The sequence below is a fragment of the Ovis canadensis genome, chromosome 2 (assembly GCF_042477335.2).
Source record: "Ovis canadensis isolate MfBH-ARS-UI-01 breed Bighorn chromosome 2, ARS-UI_OviCan_v2, whole genome shotgun sequence".
Classification (NCBI taxonomy): Eukaryota; Metazoa; Chordata; class Mammalia; order Artiodactyla; family Bovidae; genus Ovis; species Ovis canadensis.
In genome coordinates, this window is record NC_091246.1 from 252,940,012 (window position 1) to 252,946,011 (window position 6,000).

Consider the following 6,000-nt stretch of genomic DNA (forward strand, 5'->3'; position numbering starts at 1 on the left):
CTTTCCTTCTTGGACTTCAATTACACGTATGTTAGACCATTTGATGTCATATCACAGATCATTAAGCTCTGTTTATTTTTTTCCATCTATTTTTCTCCCTGGGCTTCAGTTTAGGTAGGTTATATTGCTGTATTGAACATATGGGTCAATTATCTTTTCCTCTGCAGTGTTGATCTCATTGGATAAAATTCTCATTTTACATAGTCTATTTTTCATTTTAGAAGTTCTACTTGATTCTTTTTTATATCTTCCATTCCTCTACCTATTATGATTATATATGTATTTAAATATTTGTAATTATAATAACTCTAGCATCTTTATATCTAGTCCTATCATCTCTATCATTTCTGTGCCCATTTTCACGGGTTGATTTTTCTTCTGTCCGTGGGTCACAGTCTCCTGCTTTGGGGCATATCCATCAGTTTCTGACTGGATGCTGGACATTATGGCTGTTACATAGTTGAATGTCTCAATTTTGTTGTCTTCTTTTAAATAATGTTGGGCTTTGTTGTAACACGCAGCTAGGTTACTTGCACACTATCTTTATCCCTTTGAAGCCTGTTTTCAAACCTTGCTATGGCTGGTCTGGACTAGCCTTTAGTCTAGGGATGGTGTAGCCCATGGCTAACACGTGACTTCTGCGAAGTTTCCACTGAACATTTGAGGTTTTTACTGAGTTTTCCCCACTCTGGCTGGTCACAACTCAAATGTTTTCTGACCTGTGTGAGCTCTGGGAATTGTTGCACTTGCAAATTTCAGTGTGTCTGTGCTCTGTCACGGGGAATTTTACTCGAGTACTCAACAACAGCTCTAGAAGCTCCTATGCAGATTTCTGGAGCTCATTTGCTGCGCAGCTTCCTCCTTTCTGGAACTTTGCCATACAACTTCTAGCTGTGTCTCTGTACACCAAACTCCAAATGCTCAGTTCAGCAAGATTGGTATGTTCTTCTTGGGATTCCCTCTCCTTGGACCATGGACTGAAGTATGACTCCAGGCAGAAAACCAGGACAATCAGCCCTCTCCCCCAACCCCCAGTATATTTATCTCTCTTCTCTTATGGATCACATTCTGCCATACTTGCTTTCCATTGCTTGAAAGCAGTTGTTTCATATATTTTGGTCGGTTGTCTGGCTGTTTCGGTGGCAAGGCAAGCCTAATTCTTGTTACCGAATCGTAGTCAGATGCGGAAGTCAGGAACTGACAGAAGGGAAAGCTCTCTAAAGGCTCCCGTTATATGTTACCCCTCTCTCAAAAAGCTTTTCTAAGTTTCTGCCTCTTCTGTGATTATTGCTATCACATTCTGCCTTGACTTATAACCAAAGATACATGTGACTGTCTCAGTGGACGATGAGGGCCTCAAAGGTGGGCACAGAGTCTTCATTATCTTAGAAACTTCTCTGAGCCTAGCATGTGATGGGGAAGTGAGACAGGATTACCCTATATGGCTTGACGGTGAACTGAGGTGACTCCGACGAGGCAGTGGCACCCCAGTCTGAAAACCTAGGAGGACCGGCTCTCTCCCCTGTGTGATCACCACTGGGCATCCTCCCAGGCAAAATCATGAGGGTGCACAATTCTCCCATATTAGGCAGGGGACTGAGGGATTGGTTAAGAGAGTCCAAGCCTGCCCAGGCTTGCCAAACGCATCATCCTGACCCTGGAGATCACAAAGCCTCGGATCTTGACACAACAGCAGGGCTTGACCGTGGGTGCCCTGATAGTGTCAGATGAAGTCCCAGAACGAGGCCAGACCGGTCCCCAGGGGGCAGGTCCAGGCCAAGGGTCCAGGAGCTGCCCTTGCCCACCTCCCCTGGGCAAGGAGCTGGGACAGGAAGTGGCGAGGTCTGGGTCCCAGCCCCAGATCTGTGACCATGATCAGTGAACTTAGTTTCCCCACCTGCAGAACGAAGCTTCAGACAGCACGGCCTTTTCCTGCTCTGAAGAGCTGGGTTCTGGGTCTTCCCTGGTGGCTCAATGGTAGAGTCCTCCTGACAATGCAGGAGACACGGGTTCAATCCTTGGGCTGGGAAGATCTCAGACGCCATGGATCAACTCAGCCCATGTGCCACAGTTACTGAGCCTGTGCTCAAGAGCCTGTGCAACTACTGAGCCTTCGGCCCTAGTGCCCAGAGAACGTGCTCTGCAGTAAGAGAAGCCTCGCAACGGGAAAGCCCTGCACTGTGGCTAGAGAGGAGCCCTCTCCCCCAGCCCCACCACTTGCCACAACTAGACAAGAAGCCTGTGCAACCGTGAAGACCCAGCACAGCCCTAAGTGAATAAATAAAATCATTTTTTTATAAAAAGAGCTGGGTTCTGACAACTGATGGGTTGAAGGTCCTGGAAGTCTCTGGTTCCCCAAGGTGGTCGTTCTTGGCTTCCAATAATTGATGGTTCTGGGACATTGGCTTTTGATGGTTCTGTGATCAGAGCGACTTGTAGCTCTCTATCTGTGATGCTCCGGCCCTACCCTTCCACGGCGTCAATTCTGTGCCTCTGTTCTGTGCCTCTGTGACCCTGGGCGATCCACAGCATGGATCTCCATCAGCAGATCCAGCTTTCTGTCTGCTCAAGAACTCAAACCAGCTCCTCGCTCATTGTTCCCAGAGTCATGAACTCCTAGTGATTGACTCACAGGAGCTAGGGAGAAACAGGTGCGGGGGACGCCAGCCAGGCTGCCCTGGGACTGAAAGGGCTGATTGTCTGCCTGCCTGAGAGGGGCGTTGTGCTTGGCTGTCTGGTGAGGGCCTGGCAGGGCCGGGCCGGGCCGGGCACCCCCACGCCGGGCCCAGACCAGCGAGAGGCCTGCCCTCCCAGCCCATTATCTGGCATCCGGCTTCCCCGGTGACGCGCCTGTGTCCCAGCAGCAGGAGTGAGCAGGAGGGCGGGCGGGGGCCCACTGCTGGTCCCTGGGGCCGCCTGAGCCTGGCTTGAGCCTGTCTGGCCACCCCTGGGCGGGGCCCCGGTTCTCTGCCCGGTCTCCCATCGGAGCCCATTTGGGCTCAGAAGTCCTCCGGGCCTGCTTATCTGGCCGAGACCTTTGAGCACATCCGGGGGAATGTCTGTTTCCGTTTCACTTCCCTCTAAAGGGGGGTCCACATGCTGCTCCCTGACCATCGGCCTGTGAACTGGGGACACACCCTCGATAAGCCTTCATCTCATCCCTGACCCATGGTTGCTCTAAGGCCAGATCCTGACACACGGGCGCAGGCTGGAGGAGAAGGCCGAGGGGCCTGAGGTGACCCCTGCTCTGCTCCTTGTTCCCGGGCGACGCCTCACGTGCCCTCTCTGGGCCTCGAGCTCTAACCTGTAAAGTGGGAGTGTGCTGCCAACCTCACGGTGCCTGTGGAGAGAAATTCACGCGTGTGTGCGGGCCAAGGGCTCTGGGGCCAAGTGTCGGTTATTGCTGCGCTCCCTGGTGGCTCAGCTGGTAAAGAATCCACCTGCCAGTGCAGCAGACTCGGGTTCGATCCCTGGGTGGGGAAGATCCCCTGGAGGAGGGCATGGCTACCCACTCCAGTGTTCTTGCCAGGAGAATCCCATGGACAGAGGAGCCTGGAGGGCTACACTCCACAGCGTCGCAAAGAGTCAGACACGACTGAGCGACTAAGCACATGGCTGTGCAGACAGCAGGGTTCTCCAGCCTCTGCGGAGACCGTCCTGCGCGCCGGCCTCTCCCGGAGGGAGAACAACACACATGCACATGGACGGAGGCAGGACAAACCGAGGCCCAGGCGGGCACTGCCGCTGCGGGATTTACTTACAAAGGTGCTCTTAAATTTTCTGGCTGGCAAGCTCACACGTTTCCATTTCCTGAGAGGCAAGTCAGTGGCAAAGCCAGCAGGGATGAGCCTGAAAGCATGTTTTTCCATTCCGCTGACGACCTGGGGCCTGCTCATGCCCTTGCTTGCTGGCCCGCAGGGTCCGGCAGGAGAGGGTGTATGCACTTTTGCGCAGCTGCCATTCTTGCTCGAGTCCTCTTTTGACCTCTAGGGTCAAATAATCACTGTTAGTTGCTAAAAATTGTTCTCTTTTTACATGTTATTATGAGGGGTTACACACTCACACACCTCATGTCTCCCTCTCTCTGAAACTGATGAGGAGGGTGAAGGCCAGCTCTGCAGCGTGCTCCCAGAACCCCCTGTTTGGCTGATACTCATGGCGGTCTTGCTGGTTCCCTTGACAACATGTACATTGCTTTTTTGACTTTCATCATAGTCAGGACTACAAATTTTCTGTTTTAGAGTTTTGTAACTTTGTGGCATGTTAGCTGATGTTGTGTCTGAACTCTGTTGTGGAGAGTGAAAGGACTGTGTTGAATAAACCTAGGATGAGAGTGCAAAAATGAAATAATAAAGCCATTTGCAGCAACATGAAGGGGCCTAGAGATTATCGTACCGAGTGAAGCGAGCCAGACGGAGACAAAGGCCATATGATGTCACTTATATGTGCAGGATCTAAAGAAGATGATATGGATGCACTTATTTACAAAACAGAGACAGACTCACAGAGTTTGAAGCCAAACGTATGGTTACCAAAAGGGAAATGTTGGGGGAAAGGATAAGTGAGGAGTTTGGCATTAGCAGATACACTTCTGTATATAAAATCCGCCATCAACACGGACCTACCGTACTCAACACTCTATAACAACCTACGTGGGAAAAGAATCTGAAAGGAATGGATGTCTGTATAGGTAACTGAATCGCTTGGCGGAACACCAGAAGCCAGCGCAGCGTCATAAATCAGCCAGTGCGGTGTTTAGCCGCTCAGTCGCGCCAGCTCTGCTGTGACCCCATGCACTGCAGCCCGCCAGGCTCCTCTGTCCACAGGATTTCCCAGGCAAGGAAACTGGAGGGGGTTGCCATTTCCGTCTCCAGGGGATCTTCCTGACCCGGGGGTTGAACCCGTGTCTCCTGCATTGCAGGCAGGTTCTCTACCACTGAGCCACCAGGGAAGCCAAAATCAATTATACTCCAAAATAAAATAAAAATTAATTTTTAAAATAGAATAAAATAAGGGAAGTGATGGTGATTCCTCTGGCCAGGGTTGCTGGGAGGCCTGAGTGTAATCAGGTGTAGCCCCAAGTGACCAGCTTTATAGACGGCAGCTCTAGGGTTTAACTGAAGGTCACGGGACTCATGTGACCTATTTGAATCTCGCCTTAGCCACTCGTTGGCCAAGGGGCCTTGGGCCAACCACTTGGCCTTTTCTGCCTCAGTTTCCTCTTCTGTCAAATGGGGCTGACACAGACATAGTGAGGATTAAATTTTTCAAAACGTAGGTCACATCGCCCAAGGCCTGGTACACGGTTGACCTCAGTCAATGGAGCCAACAGCATTATTAAATATTCCTCCTAATAACCTGAGGACTCAGCCTGCCTGGACTTCATTCATGAACGTCTCAGGGAAACACGTGTACCTCGGGGGTGTGCAAGATGGCCTTGGGGAAAGACCCTGGCCACCAAGTGGACAGCACGTATGTTGGAGCTTGGGATCTCTTTATATGGAAGGAGGTGAGCATCCCGCACCCCTTGCCCAGTTGGCCCCACCGGAATGTCTGGATTCCTAAGTCATTGGTGGAGAGGCACCCCTCCTCGCCCCTGGAGCTTTCTGGGACAGGGTTGGCCTCTGTTTTGGTGCCTTGTTGTGGGGTTTCCATGGGGCTGCCTGAGCTTGGCGATTGCCTTGGTCTTGGCTGCAACACCCCTGGTACCAAAGCTGGTTCATCTTGTGGGGTGAGGAGGAGAGAGAAGGAGGGTGCAGCCAGCTCCGGGTCATGGATGGAAGAGCCTGTAGCGGACCAGGGAGGCTGGGCCCAGGTGAGCAAGAGGAGAGGCCGGGCCAGGATGCTGTCCTGAGAGCCTCACCTGCCCCGCTCTGGGGCCGGCCTTCTGTCTCTTCTCTGTCCCAGAACCAAGGTCCAGCCTCCCAAAGGGCCTGGGAGTGGATATGGACCTGGTACCGATCAACACCCTGAGATTTGCTGTAATGGCAGGAAGTGAAG